Below are 20,361 nucleotides of genomic sequence, written 5' to 3'. Positions count from 1 at the left end.
ATGTTGTATGTAACAACCCGACTTTTTCCATTTACTTTCGTTACTTGTCCGTTAGGTATTTAACGGTGTTTACTTAGACTTGTGTGTTTAATAGAATTACATACATGCTTATTAGAGAGATTTTTGAATTAATATGTTATATTAATTTATGAACTTATTTCGGATAGCGAAATAACTAGGAAACGTTACGATTAAGAAGGTCGCCTAGAAAGCTTTACGGTTTACGGAACTCAGAAAAATGCGAAATAACTATTTTTAATAATTATTGACTTTGAGAAAAACTAATTTAATTTATTATTTATTTAGTGAATTAAATCCGGTGATTTTGTTTCAACGACTAGTTAACGTTCCAGAGACCCAGTACGGTTAACGACATTCGAAACGGACCACGCGCATACGAGCAATTAAGCAAAACGAGCCCAATGACCCCCTAGAAGGGCCATTCGGCCGAACCCTCCCCAACACCCCCATATTCGACTTATTTTGTGTAGTGGATCATTAGTTTGGTGTAGTTAGGCCCTAAACTAATTAAATATAAATAGCACTAACTTAAGCTAAACCTAATTAGAAAACTAAAAAAAATTATGCAGCTTCTCCCTCCCTTGCTCTCACCATCGACGACCACCATCACCACCATAACACCGCTCACAACTCAAAATTAGATCAAACCTTCAACACGAACGTTGTTCTACGCATTGTTCTCTACGCGATAGAATAAGCAATTTGATCATCCGAGGTATAATTGCTAACCCAAGTTTTTATAAATCTGAATTTTGTTCAATTTCATAGTGTATTAGAGATCTAATGCTCAATTAATGGTGTCTTGTGTTGTTAATTATCGTTTGATTGCTTGATTAACGTTGTTTGCATGAAAAATGAATTTTTATTTTAATGATCTGATTAAGTTAACATGAGAACTGATCTTGTAATATGTTTTAATGGAAATATATCAAAAAGTTATTAATTTTAGACTCTGATTTTGCGTGATTTCGTTATCATATGCTTAAGATATGCTTAATCGAAGATTTGACTAGGTTTTGTTCGTAATCCGAATTTTCTGAGTTGCATGCTTTGTGTTTTAGCTTATAAAAAGTGTACTAATTTATTCCTTATGAAAATTTATGCAATTTGGAATTAAGATTTGCGTCAAAAGGTTATGTAATGCTGCCGTTATGTCAAAATGAAGATTTGTTCTTAAAGTGAGCTGAATTGGTTTTTAAAGTTACATAAAAATTGATAGAGTGAACTAGGAGTTGAGTGATACTTTTATCCTTTGGAATATGTTAGTTTATATGTTACGTGACATATTTCATTTGTATGCAAACTTACGAAAACGTGATTTTCCATGAGATATATGCTCATCTATGTGATATATCTGTTTGATGAACAAAACTGAAAGGTCTGTAAGGATTGATTAAACTGTACGAATTGGCTAAAGAGATGTCTTTGATTATTTTACCACTAAGATTTTGGAATGTTTTTAGATGACTCCAAATGGCCGTTCATCAAAATTTACTTTCTATATTTTCTGAGATATATTTCAAAACTGATACGCGTACTGAAACTGATTTAGTAAACTGTAACTAGACCCCTTCTGACTTCTGACTTTTATATATTGTATGAGGCTTTGGCCAGACTTTTTGGAATCAATTTTAAGTATAGTTATGATATGGAGTTGTTAATAATTTAATGATTTGTGTGCTATGAGCTCTAGTTGAATCTTTCTACGACGTACGAATTTCTAAGGCATGCTTTAAAATGCAAAAGTGCAATTTGCTTTACTATGAGTTGTAAAATGATATTTGACCTAGGTTTGACTTGTTGACTATGTTTGCATGACCTACTGAGATGTTTGACTTTAGGTGACCACTTTGACCGAGTTGACTTTTGGGTTGACTTGCTTGGATTTGTTGACTTTTACTTGTTCGTTGAGTCAGTCTGAGCACTAGGACTTTTGTGTACACTATGGGTTGACATGGTTTGACCTATAAGTGTATACCTAAGATTATTTACTTGTTTAGGTTGTGTTGTTCAGTCGAGATTGTTCGACAACCGTGCGTTTTGCTAAGATATTTACAAGTGCTTTTGCTAAGTTGAGTCTACAGTCCCTACTACATTTTTACAGGGATGAGATGCATGCTTTTTACAAATGTTTTACATATTAGGCACAAGTAACTTAAACAACTATACATATGAGTTTAGATCAAAAATCTCTTAGATTGATTATATTAGTTACTTTGTAAGATCGACTTATAGGGATGGTACCGTTAGGTATGACAAACCTCACAGCAACATAAACTGGTGCTTATTTTGTTGTTACTCGTACACTTGATCGGTGTATCGCTAAGATATGGTAAACTGAAGACGTGTGGCTGAAATATCCCGTTCTTATTGATTAAAAACGTTCCATATTAATTGATTTCGTTGCGAGGTTTTGACCTCTATATGAGACGTTTTTCAAAGACTGCATTCCTTTTTAAAACAAACCATAACCTTTATTTCATAAATAAAGGTTTAAAAAGCTTTACGTAGATTATCAAATAATGATAATCTAAAATATCCTGTTTACACACGACCATTACATAATGGTTTACAATACAAATATGTTACATCGAAATCAGTTTCTTGAATGCAGTTTTTACACAATATCATACAAACATGGACTCCAAATCTTGTCCTTATTTTAGAATGCAACAGCGGAAGCTCTTAATATTCACCTGAGAATAAACATGCTTTAAACGTCAACAAAAATGTTGGTGAGTTATAGGTTTAACCTATATATATCAAATCGTAACAATAGACCACAAGATTTCATATTTCAATACACATCCCATACATAGAGATAAAAATCATTCATATGGTGAACACCTGGTAACCGACAATAACAAGATGCATATATAAGAATATCCCCATCATTCCGGGACACCCTTCGGATATGATATAAATTTCGAAGTACTAAAGCATCCGGTACTTTGGATGGGGTTTGTTAGGCCCAATAGATCTATCTTTAGGATTCGCGTCAATTAGGGTGTCTGTTCCCTAATTCTTAGATTACCAGACTTAATAAAAAGGGGCATATTCGATTTCGATAATTCAACCATAGAATGTAGTTTCACGTACTTGTGTCTATTTTGTAAATCATTTATAAAACCTGCATGTATTCTCATCCCAAAAATATTAGAGTTTAAAAGTGGGACTATAACTCACTTTCACAGATTTTTACTTCGTCGGGAAGTAAGACTTGGCCACTGGTTGATTCACGAACCTATAACAATATATACATATATATCAAAGTATGTTCAAAATATATTTACAACACTTTTAATATATTTTGATGTTTTAAGTTTATTAAGTCAGCTGTCCTCGTTAGTAACCTACAACTAGTTGTCCACAGTTAGATGTACAGAAATAAATCGATAAATATTATCTTGAATCAATCCACGACCCAGTGTATACGTATCTCAGTATTGATCACAACTCAAACTATATATATTTTGGAATCAACCTCAACCCTGTATAGCTAACTCCAACATTCACATATAGAGTGTCTATGGTTGTTCCGAAATATATATAGATGTGTCGACATGATAGGTCGAAACATTGTATACGTGTCTATGGTATCTCAAGATTACATAATATACAATACAAGTTGATTAAGTTATGGTTGGAATAGATTTGTTACCAATTTTCACGTAGCTAAAATGAGAAAAATTATCCAATCTTGTTTTACCCATAACTTCTTCATTTTAAATCCGTTTTGAGTGAATCAAATTGCTATGGTTTCATATTGAACTCTATTTTATGAATCTAAACAGAAAAAGTATAGGTTTATAGTCGGAAAAATAAGTTACAAGTCATTTTTGTAAAGGTAGTCATTTCAGTCGAAAGAACGACGTCTAGATGACCATTTTAGAAAACATACTTCCACTTTGAGTTTAACCATAATTTTTGGATATAGTTTCATGTTCATAATAAAAATCATTTTCTCAGAATAACAACTTTTAAATCAAAGTTTATCATAGTTTTTAATTAACTAACCCAAAACAGCCCGCGGTGTTACTACGACGGCGTAAATTCGGTTTTACGGTGTTTTTCGTGTTTCCAGGTTTTAAATCATTAAGTTAGCATATCATATAGATATAGAACATGTGTTTAGTTGATTTTAAAAGTCAAGTTAGAAGGATTAACTTTTGTTTGCGAACAAGTTTAGAATTAACTAAACTATGTTCTAGTGATTACAAGTTTAAACCTTCGAATAAGATAGCTTTATATGTATGAATCGAATGATGTTATGAACATCATTACTACCTTAAGTTCCTTGGATAAACCTACTGGAAAAGAGAAAAATGGATCTAGCTTCAATGGATCCTTGGATGGCTCGAAGTTCTTGAAGCAGAATCATGACACGAAAACAAGTTCAAGTAAGATCATCACTTGAAATAAGATTGTTATAGTTATAGAAATTGAACCAAAGTTTGAATATGATTATTACCTTGTATTAGAATGATAACCTACTATAAGAAACAAAGATTTCTTGAGGTTGGATGATCACCTTACAAGATTGGAAGTGAGCTAGCAAACTTGAAAGTATTCTTGATTTTATGAAACTAGAACTTTTGGAATTTATGAAGAACACTTAGAACTTGAAGATAGAACTTGAGAGAGATCACTTAGATGAAGAAAATTGAATAATGAAAGTGTTTGTAGGTGTTTTTGGTCGTTGGTGTATGGATTAGATATAAAGGATATGTAATTTTGTTTTCATGTAAATAAGTCATGAATGATTACTCATATTTTTGTAATTTTATGAGATATTTCATGCTAGTTGCCAAATGATGGTTCCCACATGTGTTAGGTGACTCACATGGGCTGCTAAGAGCTGATCATTGGAGTGTATATACCAATAGTACATACATCTAAAAGCTGTGTATTGTACGAGTACGAATACGGGTGCATACGAGTAGAATTGTTGATGAAACTGAACGAGGATGTAATTGTAAGCATTTTTGTTAAGTAGAAGTATTTTGATAAGTGTATTGAAGTCTTTCAAAAGTGTATAAATACATATTAAAACACTACATGTATATACATTTTAACTGAGTCGTTAAGTCATCGTTAGTCGTTACATGTAAGTGTTGTTTTGAAACCTTTAGGTTAACGATCTTGTTAAATGTTGTTAACCCAATGTTTATAATATCAAATGAGATTTTAAATTATTATATTATCATGATATTATCATGATATTATCATGTATGAATATCTCTTAATATGATATATATACATTAAATGTCTTTACAACGATAATCGTTACATATATGTCTCGTTTAAAAATCATTAAGTTAGTAGTCTTGTTTTTACATATGTAGTTCATTGTTAATATACTTTATGATATGTTTTCTTATCATAGTATCATGTTAACTATATATATATATCCATATATATGTCATCATATAGTTTTTACAAGTTTTAACGTTCGTGAATCACCGATCAACTTGGGTGGTCAATTGTCTATATGAAACATATTTCAATTAATCAAGTCTTAACAAGTTTGATTGCTTAACATGTTGGAAACATTTAATCATGTAAATATCAATCTCAATTAATATATATAAACATGGAAAAGTTCGGGTCACTACAGTACCTACCCGTTAAATAAATTTCGTCCCGAAATTTTAAGCTGTTGAAGGTGTTGACGAATCTTCTGGAAATAGATGCGGGTATTTCTTCTTCATCTGATCTTCACGCTCCCAGGTGAACTCGGGTCCTCTACGAGCATTCCATCGAACCTTAACAATTGGTATCTTGTTTTGCTTAAGTCTTTTAACCTCACGATCCATTATTTCGACGGGTTCTTCGATGAATTGAAGTTTTTCGTTGATTTGGATTTCATCTAACGGAATAGTGAGATCTTCTTTAGCAAAACATTTCTTTAAATTCGAGACGTGGAAAGTGTTATGTACAGCCGCGAGTTGTTGAGGTAACTCTAGTCGGTAAGCTACTGTTCCGACACGATCAATAATCTTGAATGGTCCAATATACCTTGGATTTAATTTCCCTCGTTTACCAAATCGAACAACGCCTTTCCAAGGTGCAACTTTAAGCATGACCATCTCTCCAATTTCAAATTCTATATCTTTTCTTTTAATGTCAGCGTAGCTCTTTTGTAGACTTTGGGCGGTTTTCAACCGTTGTTGAATTTGGATGATCTTCTCGGTAGTTTCTTGTATAATCTCCGGACCCGTAATCTGTCTATCCCCCACTTCACTCCAACAAATCGGAGACCTGCACTTTCTACCATAAAGTGCTTCAAACGGCGCCATCTCAATGCTTGAATGGTAGCTGTTGTTGTAGGAAAATTCTGCTAACGGTAGATGTCGATCCCAACTGTTTCCGAAATCAATAACACATGCTCGTAGCATGTCTTCAAGTGTTTGTATCGTCCTTTCGCTCTGCCCATCAGTTTGTGGATGATAGGCAGTACTCATGTCTAGACGAGTTCCTAATGCTTGCTGTAATGTCTGCCAGAATCTTGAAATAAATCTGCCATCCCTATCAGAGATAATAGAGATTGGTATTCCATGTCTGGAGATGACTTCCTTCAAATACAGTCGTGCTAACTTCTCCATCTTGTCATCTTCTCTTATTGGCAGGAAGTGTGCTGATTTGGTGAGACGATCAACTATTACCCAAATAGTATCAAAACCACTTGCAGTCCTTGGCAATTTAGTGATGAAATCCATGGTAATGTTTTCCCATTTCCATTCTGGGATTTCAGGTTGTTGAAGTAGACCTGATGGTTTCTGATGCTCAGCTTTGACTTTAGAACACGTCAAACATTCTCCTACGTATTTAGCAACATCGGCTTTCATACCCGGCCACCAAAAATGTTTCTTGAGATCCTTGTACATCTTCCCCGTTCCAGGATGTATTGAGTATCTGGTTTTATGAGCTTCTCTAAGTACCATTTCTCTCATATCTCCAAATTTTGGTACCCAAATCCTTTCAGCCCTATACCGGGTTCCGTCTTCCCGAATATTAAGATGCTTCTCCGATCCTTTGGGTATTTCATCCTTTAAATTTCCCTCTTTTAAAACTCCTTGTTGCGCCTCCTTTATTTGAGTAGTAAGGTTATTATGAATCATTATATTCATAGATTTTACTCGAATGGGTTCTCTGTCCTTCCTGCTCAAGGCATCGGCTACCACATTTGCCTTCCCCGGGTGGTAACGAATCTCAAAGTCGTAATCATTCAATAATTCAATCCACCTACGCTGCCTCATATTCAGTTGTTTCTGATTAAATATGTGTTGAAGACTTTTGTGGTCGGTATATATAATACTTTTGACCCCATATAAGTAGTGCCTCCAAGTCTTTAATGCAAAAAAAACCGCGCCTAATTCCAAATCATGCGTCGTATAATTTTGTTCGTGAATCTTCAATTGTCTAGACGCATAAGCAATCACCTTCGTTCGTTGCATTAATACACAACCGAGACCTTGCTTTGATGCGTCACAATAAATCACAAAATCATCATTCCCTTCAGGCAATGACAATATAGGTGCCGTAGTTAGCTTTTTCTTCAATAACTGAAACGCTTTCTCTTGTTCATCATTCCATTCAAATTTCTTCCCTTTATGCGTTAATGCAGTCAAGGGTTTTGCTATTCTGGAAAAGTCTTGGATGAACCTTCTGTAGTAACCAGCTAGTCCTAAAAACTGGCGTATGTGTTTCGGAGTTTTCGGGGTTTCCCACTTTTCAACAGTTTCTATCTTTGCCGGATCCACCTTAATACCTTCTTTGTTCACTATGTGACCGAGGAATTGAACTTCTTCCAACCAAAATGCACACTTTGAAAACTTAGCGTACAATTCTTCCTTCCTCAATACTTCTAACACCTTTCTCAAATGTTCACCGTGTTCTTGGTCATTCTTTGAGTAAATAAGTATGTCATCAATGAAAACAATGACAAACTTGTCAAGGTATGGTCCACACACTCGGTTCATAAGGTCCATGAACACAGCTGGTGCATTAGTTAAACCAAACGGCATGACCATAAACTCGTAATGACCGTAACGTGTTCTGAAAGCAGTCTTTGGAATATCATCTTCTTTCACCCGCATTTGATGATACCCGGAACGTAAGTCAATCTTTGAATAAACAGACGAGCCTTGTAGTTGATCAAATAAGTCATCGATTCTCGGTAGTGGGTAGCGGTTCTTGATGGTAAGTTTGTTCAACTCTCGGTAGTCGATACACAACCTGAATGTACCATCTTTCTTCTTGACAAACAAAACAGGAGCTCCCCACGGTGATGTGCTTGGTCGAATGAAACCACGCTCTAAAAGTTCTTGTAATTGGCTTTGTAGTTCTTTCATCTCGCTGGGTGCGAGTCTGTAAGGAGCACGAGCTATTGGTGCAGCTCCTGGTACAAGATCTATTTGAAATTCAACGGATCGATGTGGGGGTAATCCCGGTAATTCTTTCGGAAATACATCAGGAAATTCTTTTGCGACGGGAACATCATTGATGTTCTTTTCTTCAGTTTGTACTTTCTCGACGTGTGCTAGAACAGCATAGCAACCTTTTCTTATTAGTTTTTGTGCCTTCAAATTACTAATAAGATGTAGCTTCGTGTTGCCCTTTTCTCCGTACACCATTAAGGGTTTTCCTTTTTCTCGTATAATGCGAATTGCATTTTTGTAACAAACGATCTCCGCTTTCACTTCTTTCAACCAGTCCATACCGATTATCACATCAAAACTCCCTAACTCTACTGGTATCAAATCAATCTTAAATGTTTCGCTAACCAGTTTAATTTCTCGATTCCGACATATATTATCTGCTGAAATTAATTTACCATTTGCTAATTCGAGTAAAAATTTACTATCCAAAGGCGTCAATGGACAACTTAATTTAGCACAAAAATCTCTACTCATATAGCTTCTATCCGCACCCGAATCAAATAAAACGTAAGCAGATTTATTGTCAATAAGAAACGTACCCGTAACAAGCTCCGGGTCTTCCTGTGCCTCTGCCGCATTAATATTGAAAACTCTTCCACGGCCTTGTCCATTCGTGTTCTCCTGGTTCGGGCAATTTCTAATAATGTGGCCTGGTTTTCCACATTTATAACAAACTACATTGGCATAACTTGCTCCAACACTACTTGCTCCGCCATTACTAGTTCCGACACCATTTGTTCCTTTCGTTCTATTAACCCCTGGTCCGTAGACCTCACACTTCGCCGCGCTATGACCATTTATTTTACACTTGTTGCAAAATTTGGTGCAGAACCCCGAGTGATTCTTTTCACACCTTTGGCATAGCTGCTTCTGATTGTTGTTGTTGTTGCGGTTATTATTGTTGTTGGGATGATTGTTGTAGTTGCTGTTGTTGTTGTTGTTGTTGGGCCGTTTGTTGTAGTTGCGATTGATGTTGCGATTGTTGGGATAATTGTTGCGATTATTGTTGTAATTGTTGTTGTTGTTGTATTGGTGATTCTTATCACCGTTTTCCTCCCACTTTCTTTTGACTTGCTTCACATTGGCCTCTTCAGCAGTCTGTTCTTTAATTCTTTCTTCAATTTGGTTCACGAGTTTGTGAGCCATTCTACATGCCTGTTGTATGGAGGCGGGCTCGTGTGAACTTATATCTTCTTGGATTCTTTCTGGTAATCCTTTCACAAACGCGTCAATCTTCTCTTCCTCATCTTCGAATGCTCCCGGACACAATAGGCACAATTCTGTGAATCGTCTTTCGTATGTGGTAATATCAAATCCTTGGGTTCGTAACCCTCTAAGTTCTGTCTTGAGCTTATTGACCTCAGTTCTGGGACGGTACTTCTCGTTCATCAAGTGCTTGAATGCTGACCAAGGTAGTGCGTACGCATCATCTTGTCCCACTTGCTCTAGATAGGTATTCCACCATGTTAACGCAGAACCTGTGAAGGTATGCGTAGCGTACTTCACTTTGTCCTCTTCAGTACACTTACTTATGGCAAACACCGATTCGACCTTCTCGGTCCACCGTTTCAATCCGATCGGTCCTTCGGTTCCATCAAATTCCAAAGGTTTGCAGGCAGTGAATTCTTTGTAGGTGCATCCTACACGATTTCCTGTACTGCTAGATCCAAGGTTATTGTTGGTATGTAGCGCAGCCTGTACTGCGGCTATGTTTGAAGCTAGAAAAGTACGGAATTCCTCTTCATTCATATTCACGGTGTGTCGAGTAGTTGGTGCCATTTCCTTCAAAATAGTCAAATGGAACAAGTTAATCATACAGAATGTTAAGAGTAGTTAATAGTATTTCGTAGCATAATATGAACTCATTTATAAAAGCTTTTTCTTCATATTAGCGTTTTATAAGTTTAAATTTGGGTAGTACCTACCCGTTAAGTTCATACTTAGTAGCTAATATACAATTCAACTACTACAATTCTATATGAAAAACTGATTGTAATAATATTTCGCGTTCAAGCTTTTATACAATATTTTACAAACTTACAATACCGCTTATTTTACATAAAGCATGAAATATAGCACACAATAACTTTGATACAAGATAGTTGTGAAGATAATTCTAGCTAGTACACAAGTCGTTCAGCAAAGGCAATAAAGACACGTAATTCATACGTCCAGAAACAAGTCATGCATTCTGGTTTTACTAGGACTACTTCCCATCCTTGGTCTTGTGCAACATAACCGTTATGGCCGTTGATAAGACAGCGTGTTGTAACATAATCAAAGGGACGAGGGTTACGTAATGTCCAACAGTCCCGTAATAATCTAAAAACCTCATTTCTTACCCCAATTACCGACTCCGTCACTTGTGGAAACGTTTTGTTTAATAGTTGTAGCCCGATGTTCTTGTTCTCACTTTGGTGAGAAGCGAACATTACTAATCCGTAAGCATAACATGCTTCTTTATGTTGCATGTTAGCCGCTTTTTCTAAATCACGAAGTCCAATATTCGGATATATTGAGTCAAAATAATTTCTTAACCCGTTGCGTAAAATAGCATTTGGGTTCCCCGCAATATATGCGTCAAAGTAAACACATCGTAACTTATGGGTTTCCCAATGTGATATCCCCCATCTTTCAAACGAAAGTCTCTTATAAACAAAGACATTCTTGGAACGTTCTTCGAATGTCTTACAAACTGATCTCGCCTTAAATAGTTGTGCCGAAGAATTCTGGCCGACTCTAGACAAGATTTCATCAATCATGTCTCCGGGTAGGTCTCTTAAAATATTGGGTTGTCTATCCATTTTGTGTTTTTAAACTGTAAAATAGACAAGAGTTAGATTCATAAAAAAAAATACTTATTAATACAAGCAATTTTTACATATATCATAAAGCATAAGCACACTATATTACATATATTACACCACACGAATACAACTATCTTATTCCGACTCGCTCGTTTCTTCTTGTTGGGTTTTGGTTCGTTTTGCCAAGTTTCTAGGGATATATGATGTTCCCCTAATACGAGCCGTCGTTGTCCACATTGGTTTAGAAAAACCTGTGGTTTAGAGGTTCCCGGGTCATTGTTACAACTTAAGGACTTCGGGGGTTGACGATACATATAAAGTTCATCGGGGTTGGAATTAGATTTCTCTATTTTTATGCCCTTTCCCTTATTATTTTCTTTAGCCTTTTTAAATTCAGTTGGGGTAATTTCTATAACATCATCGGAATTCTCGTCGGAATCCGATTCATCGGAGAATTGGTAATCCTCCCAATATTTTGCTTCCTTGGCGGAAACACCATTGACCATAATTAACTTTGGTCGGTTGGTTGAGGATTTTCTTTTACTTAACCGTTTTATTATTTCCCCCACCGGTTCTATTTCTTCATCCGGTTCCGATTCTTCTTCCGGTTCCGATTCTTCTTCCGGTTCCGACTCTTCTTCCGGTTCCTCTTCGGGAACTTGTGAATCAGTCCACAAATCATTCCAATTTACATTTGACTCTTCATTATTATTAGGTGAGTCAATGGGACTTGTTCTAGAGGTAGACATCTATCACATAATATCAAACACGTTAAGAGATTAATATATCACATAATATTCATATGTTAAAAATATATAGTTTCCAACAAAAATGTTAAGCAATCATTTTTAAAGAAAACACGGTCGAAGTCCAGACTCACTAATGCATCCTAACAAACTCGATAAGACACACTAATGCAAATTTTCTGGTTCTCTAAAACCAACGCTCTGATACCAACTGAAATATCCCGTTCTTATTGATTAAAAACGTTCCATATTAATTGATTTCGTTGCGAGGTTTTGACCTCTATATGAGACGTTTTTCAAAGACTGCATTCCTTTTTAAAACAAACCATAACCTTTATTTCATAAATAAAGGTTTAAAAAGCTTTACGTAGATTATCAAATAATGATAATCTAAAATATCCTGTTTACACACGACCATTACATAATGGTTTACAATACAAATATGTTACATCGAAATCAGTTTCTTGAATGCAGTTTTTACACAGTATCATACAAACATGGACTCCAAATCTTGTCCTTATTTTAGAATGCAACAGCGGAAGCTCTTAATATTCACCTGAGAATAAACATGCTTTAAACGTCAACAAAAATGTTGGTGAGTTATAGGTTTAACCTATATATATCAAATCGTAACAATAGACCACAAGATTTCATATTTCAATACACATCCCATACATAGAGATAAAAATCATTCATATGGTGAACACCTGGTAACCGACAATAACAAGATGCATATATAAGAATATCCCCATCATTCCGGGACACCCTTCGGATATGATATAAATTTCGAAGTACTAAAGCATCCGGTACTTTGGATGGGGTTTGTTAGGCCCAATAGATCTATCTTTAGGATTCGCGTCAATTAGGGTGTCTGTTCCCTAATTCTTAGATTACCAGACTTAATAAAAAGGGGCATATTCGATTTCGATAATTCAACCATAGAATGTAGTTTCACGTACTTGTGTCTATTTTGTAAATCATTTATAAAACCTGCATGTATTCTCATCCCAAAAATATTAGAGTTTAAAAGTGGGACTATAACTCACTTTCACAGATTTTTACTTCGTCGGGAAGTAAGACTTGGCCACTGGTTGATTCACGAACCTATAACAATATATACATATATATCAAAGTATGTTCAAAATATATTTACAACACTTTTAATATATTTTGATGTTTTAAGTTTATTAAGTCAGCTGTCCTCGTTAGTAACCTACAACTAGTTGTCCACAGTTAGATGTACAGAAATAAATCGATAAATATTATCTTGAATCAATCCACGACCCAGTGTATACGTATCTCAGTATTGATCACAACTCAAACTATATATATTTTGGAATCAACCTCAACCCTGTATAGCTAACTCCAACATTCACATATAGAGTGTCTATGGTTGTTCCGAAATATATATAGATGTGTCGACATGATAGGTCGAAACATTGTATACGTGTCTATGGTATCTCAAGATTACATAATATACAATACAAGTTGATTAAGTTATGGTTGGAATAGATTTGTTACCAATTTTCACGTAGCTAAAATGAGAAAAATTATCCAATCTTGTTTTACCCATAACTTCTTCATTTTAAATCCGTTTTGAGTGAATCAAATTGCTATGGTTTCATATTGAACTCTATTTTATGAATCTAAACAGAAAAAGTATAGGTTTATAGTCGGAAAAATAAGTTACAAGTCGTTTTTGTAAAGGTAGTCATTTCAGTCGAAAGAACGACGTCTAGATGACCATTTTAGAAAACATACTTCCACTTTGAGTTTAACCATAATTTTTGGATATAGTTTCATGTTCATAATAAAAATCATTTTCTCAGAATAACAACTTTTAAATCAAAGTTTATCATAGTTTTTAATTAACTAACCCAAAACAGCCCGCGGTGTTACTACGACGGCGTAAATTCGGTTTTACGGTGTTTTTCGTGTTTCCAGGTTTTAAATCATTAAGTTAGCATATCATATAGATATAGAACATGTGTTTAGTTGATTTTAAAAGTCAAGTTAGAAGGATTAACTTTTGTTTGCGAACAAGTTTAGAATTAACTAAACTATGTTCTAGTGATTACAAGTTTAAACCTTCGAATAAGATAGCTTTATATGTATGAATCGAATGATGTTATGAACATCATTACTACCTTAAGTTCCTTGGATAAACCTACTGGAAAAGAGAAAAATGGATCTAGCTTCAATGGATCCTTGGATGGCTCGAAGTTCTTGAAGCAGAATCATGACACGAAAACAAGTTCAAGTAAGATCATCACTTGAAATAAGATTGTTATAGTTATAGAAATTGAACCAAAGTTTGAATATGATTATTACCTTGTATTAGAATGATAACCTACTGTAAGAAACAAAGATTTCTTGAGGTTGGATGATCACCTTACAAGATTGGAAGTGAGCTAGCAAACTTGAAAGTATTCTTGATTTTATGAAACTAGAACTTTTGGAATTTATGAAGAACACTTAGAACTTGAAGATAGAACTTGAGAGAGATCACTTAGATGAAGAAAATTGAATAATGAAAGTATTTGTAGGTGTTTTTGGTCGTTGGTGTATGGATTAGATATAAAGGATATGTAATTTTGTTTTCATGTAAATAAGTCATGAATGATTACTCATATTTTTGTAATTTTATGAGATATTTCATGCTAGTTGCCAAATGATGGTTCCCACATGTGTTAGGTGACTCACATGGGCTGCTAAGAGCTGATCATTGGAGTGTATATACCAATAGTACATACATCTAAAAGCTGTGTATTGTACGAGTACGAATACGGGTGCATACGAGTAGAATTGTTGATGAAACTGAACGAGGATGTAATTGTAAGCATTTTTGTTAAGTAGAAGTATTTTGATAAGTGTATTGAAGTCTTTCAAAAGTGTATAAATACATATTAAAACACTACATGTATATACATTTTAACTGAGTCGTTAAGTCATCGTTAGTCGTTACATGTAAGTGTTGTTTTGAAACCTTTAGGTTAACGATCTTGTTAAATGTTGTTAACCCAATGTTTATAATATCAAATGAGATTTTAAATTATTATATTATCATGATATTATCATGTATGAATATCTCTTAATATGATATATATACATTAAATGTCTTTACAACGATAATCGTTACATATATGTCTCGTTTAAAAATCATTAAGTTAGTAGTCTTGTTTTTACATATGTAGTTCATTGTTAATATACTTTATGATATGTTTTCTTATCATAGTATCATGTTAACTATATATATATATCCATATATATGTCATCATATAGTTTTTACAAGTTTTAACGTTCGTGAATCACCGATCAACTTGGGTGGTCAATTGTCTATATGAAACATATTTCAATTAATCAAGTCTTAACAAGTTTGATTGCTTAACATGTTGGAAACATTTAATCATGTAAATATCAATCTCAATTAATATATATAAACATGGAAAAGTTCGGGTCACTACAGTGGCTCGGCTATACGTAAAGGTTAAAGCTTTATAATCAAGTGCTCATGATAATGTATACTTTTCTTACGATGTTTTCCAGAAAATCTTGTGGCCTAACTTACGAAATGATTTACTAAACCTGTAGATACACTCAACGTTTTTCGTTGACGTTTTGCATGTTTTATCTCAGGTACATAGAGGTAGTGGTTCCACTTAACAGAAGTTATTGTGCTGTTTGCTGAACTGGATGACGTCCAGCATATTTTATCATTTTCATTTAAAGAACAAATATTCGCATTTAAACTATTTTCTTTCGAGATGTTTTAGGGTTCATTTACATTAGTCATTTATGTCAAACATTTTCCAGTTACATTTCTTTAATAAATGACTTTGCTTTGATAATAAATGCGAATACTTTTCGGAAACGTCTCATATAGAGGGCGTGACCACTAAACTGTGGGACCGGAGTTAATATTCTGTTAGTGGATTCTGACTGGGTATTACATTTGGTATCAGAGCATATCGGTTACCTAGGACTAGGCTGCATTAGAGATTCGAACGTTAGGACATCTATTGAGTCTAGACTGTAACCCTAGACTTGTTAAGTTACATGAACCCTAGTTAAATTAATTGCTATGCTACTTGATTTCTATGATGACATGATTACTAGATGAACTAACTTTGTGTTTTCTTTGAGTGCTAGATGACTTCTTCCAATCCTATCATTCTTACCGACTCCGATACGGAATCCGAGGAAACCATGCAAGCGCAAGGAAATACGATACTTGAGTTTGCAGATGATACCGAGTCAGAACCCGAGATGGAAATTGAGCACGAGGATGAGCCCAAAGGAAAGGAACCGGAAGAGGATCCCGAGGAAGACTCGGAACCCGAATCCGAATCCGAACCTGACTTACCTGATTCACCCCAGTCACCTTTTGTTGATCCCGACTATGTTAACCCCTACGGACCGAGAGGCCACCGTAGGATACCGAAAGGACCTGCTCGAGCTAATAACCCATTTTACAAGAGTTTTCGCTATGATAACCAGTCACTTGAGATGTGTCGCCGTTTTCATCCCTATGATGCTTCTACATCTACTTTTAAACCTAGTACCTCCACTGCTGCTGCCAATGACAACAACCCTAATGACCTCACGTTAAGAGTCAAAAACTTGGAGAAGATGGTCGAGTATTTGTTGAAGGAGCTTCAAAAACGCAAATAGAGATCGCTTGTTTAGACTTGTTCCATGCTATTAAATACTATTTGGATATTATTGTTTATTATTTGATATTCGCACATACATTTCTAGATGTGGTTTTACTTATGTGGTTTTACTTATGATATGAGGGATATGTTACTTTCGTTGGTTATGCATGATTTTTGAACGAGATTTTTATTACATCAAGTGTTGGATTTACTAATGATTGATCATGCTTAGTGTTGCTACTGCTATTGTTAATTAGTGATAATGCTACTAGTGTACATTTTCCTTACTACTGCTACTACTACACACTATGTATCGCTATTACTTATCCCTAGTCGTTCTAAAATCACTATGATTTAATATTATCTACTATGCATCATTCCCGTTGCTAGTATAATTTTTATATGTCGATTTCATTAACACTAACCGAATGTGTTATCTTGACCAGAAAGATAATGCCGCCCAAGCAAGTTTCCTAAACTGATGTTCGTCGGTGGATCTCCGAATGATTAACCTAGGCCGTGGCAGAACTCTGTAATGGAACCAACAGCAAGAATGTGAACGCTACAAATCAGCGAAACCAGGATGCAACTAATACTTAAAACAATGGACAAGCAGGGTGTACGTACAAGAGTTTCTTGGGTTGTAAACCATACTCGTTTAATGGCACCGAAGGTCTAGTTAGTTTGACTCGTTGATTTGAGAAGCTTGAGTTTGTTTTCTGTATCAGCGGTTGTAGAGATGTGGATAGAATGAAGTTTGGATCTTGTAAGCTATCTGATGGTGCTTTGACATGATTTTTGTCATCAGAAAGCTATTCACATTCCTGTTATTGAAGGTGAACCTCTAATGGTGTATGGAGAGCGAAGCAATACGTAGTTACATTTTATTAACTGTTTGAAGGTGCAAAAACACATAAGGAAGGGTTGTCTTGCTATGCTGGTTCACGTGAGCAAAACTGAATCTGAAGGCAAGAAACTCGAAGATGTGCCCATTGTTAGAGAATTTACCGACGTTTTTCCAGATGAGTTACCCGGATTACCTCCGCATAGAGATGTAGAGTTCCAGATTGATTTAGTTCCCGGAGCAGCACCAGTAGCGCGCGCACCGTATAGACTCACACCATCAAAATTGCAAGATTTGTCTAGTCAACTGCAAGAGCTTTTAGACAAAGGATTCATTCGACCGAGTTCTTCGCCATGGGGAGCTCCAGTACTGTTTGTGAAGAAGAAGGATGGATCTATGAGACTCTGTATTGATTACAGGGAGTTAAATAAGTTAACTATCAAGAATAGATATCCGTTGGCGAGGATTGATGATTTGTTTGATCAATTGCAAGGATCAGCGTGTTACTCTAAGATCGATCTGAGATCAGGTTATCATCAGATGAGAGTAAAAGAGGCAGATATACCTAAGACAACGTCTAGGACATGCTACGGTCATCATAAATTTACTGTAATTTCGTTTGAATTGACTAATGCACCGACCGTGTTCATGGATCTCCTGAACTGTGTGTGTAAGCCATATCTAGATAAGTTTGTTATTGAGTTTATCGATGATATTCTGGTATACTCTAAAATGAGAAGGAACATGAACAACATCTCCGTTTGTTACTAGAGATGCTCAGGAAGGAGCAGTTGTACGCGAAATTTTTGAAATGTGAATTTTGGTTGCAGGAAGTGCAATATTTGGGTCATATCATAGGTGTTAATGGTATCCAAGTTGATCCTGCGAAGATAGAGACGGTTAAGAAATGGGAGACTCCTAAGTCGCCAACGCAGATACAACAATTCTTAGGTCTCGCCGGTTATTATAGAAGATTCATCGAGGGATTTTCTACTATTGCCCGACCGTTAACAGCATTGACTCACAAGGGTAAGAAGTATGAATGGACAGACTTGCATGAAGCTGCATTTCAGTTTTTAAATGAGAAATTAACGACTGCACCGATTTTGTCTTTATCCGAAGGAACCGAGGATTTTGTGGTTTACTGCGACGCTTCATGACAAGGCGTTGGTTGCGTGTTGATGCAACATAAGAAAGTGATTGCGTATGGATCACGACAATTGAAGATACATGAGTTGAATTACATGACTCACGATTTAGAACTTGGTGCTGTAGTCTTTGCACTGAAGATGTGGAGACATTATTTGTATGGTACTAAGTTTACTATTTTCACAGATCACAAGAGTTTGCAGCATATTTTTAATCAGAAATAGCTTAATATGAGACAGAGACATTGGATCGATCTATTAAACTACTACAACTGTGACATTAGCTATCATCCTGGTAAGGCTAATATAGTTGCAGATGCTTTGAGTAGGAAGGAGGGAGTTAAGCCTATTCGAGATAGAGCATTGAACTTGACTATTCGAAGGAACCTTACTTCTCAGATACATGACGCATAGTTAGAGGCGTTGAAAGAAGAGAATGTTGCTACCGAATCACTTCGAGGAATCGATAAGAAGTTCATTACTCGAGATGATGGAACTCGATATTTTATCGACAGAATTTGGGTACCAAAGTTTGGCGGATTAAGGGAACTAGTGCCAGAAGAGGCATATAAGACAAGGTATTCTATTCACCCTGGATCCGACAAGATGTACCAAGATCTTAAGGCACTGTATTGGTGGCCTAATATGAAAGCTGATATCGCTACTTATGTTGGTAAGTGTTTGACTTGTGCTAAAGTTAAGGCAGAGCATCAGAAACTGTCAGGATTGTTGGCACAGCCAGAGATTCCACAATGGATGTGGGAGAATATTACAATGGATTTTATCAATAAGTTTCCTAAAACTGTAGGAGGTTATGATACGATTTGGGTTATCGTTGACCGTCTTACAAAGTCTGCTCATTTTCTACCGATTAAGGAAACGGAAAAGATGGAGAGGTTGGCGCAGATCTACATAAAGGAAGTAGTTTCTTGACATGGAGTACCGCTATCCATTATTTTCGACAGAGATAGTAGATTTACATCTAGATTCTGGCAAGCTTTGTAAGATGCCATGGGAACCCGTTTGGACATAAGAACAGTATACCATCCACAGACTGATGGCCAAAGTAAGAGGACCATTCAGACATTAGAAGACATGTTAAGAGCGTGTGTTATTGACTTTGGAATTGGATGGGATAGATATCTACCGTTAGTAGAGTTTTCTTACAACAATAGTTATCACGCAAGTATAAAGAACGCCTTTTGAAGCACTGTATGGTAAAAAGTGCAGATCACCTATATGTTGAACAGAGTTAGGAGATAGTCAGTTAACTGGTCCTTAGATTGTACACGAAATGATAGAGAAGATCGCACAGATACGAGAGAGAATGAAAATAGCGCGAGATCGTAAAAAGAGTTATGCCGATATTAGAAAGAAGGTTTTGGAATTTCAGGTTGGAGACAAAGTTATGCTTCAAGTGTCACCCTGGAAGTGTGTAGTACATTTTGGCAAAAGAGGAAAGTTAAGTACGAGGTATATTGGACCGTTTGAGATTACCGAAAGAATTGGACCGGTAGCGTATAGGCTGAAGTTACCGCAAGAACTGAGTAAGATTTACGATACTTTTCATGTTTCCAATTTGAAGAAATGTTTATCAGATGAAAGTTTGGTAATTCCCTTAAACGAAGTGCAAGTTGATCCTAAGCTAAATTTCATTGAAGAACCTGTTGAGATTATGGGTTACGAGGTTAAGAAACTA

The sequence above is a fragment of the Rutidosis leptorrhynchoides genome, chromosome 6, assembly GCF_046630445.1.
Source record: "Rutidosis leptorrhynchoides isolate AG116_Rl617_1_P2 chromosome 6, CSIRO_AGI_Rlap_v1, whole genome shotgun sequence".
NCBI lineage: Eukaryota > Viridiplantae > Streptophyta > Magnoliopsida > Asterales > Asteraceae > Rutidosis > Rutidosis leptorrhynchoides.
Note: the sequence above shows the minus strand (reverse complement) of the source record.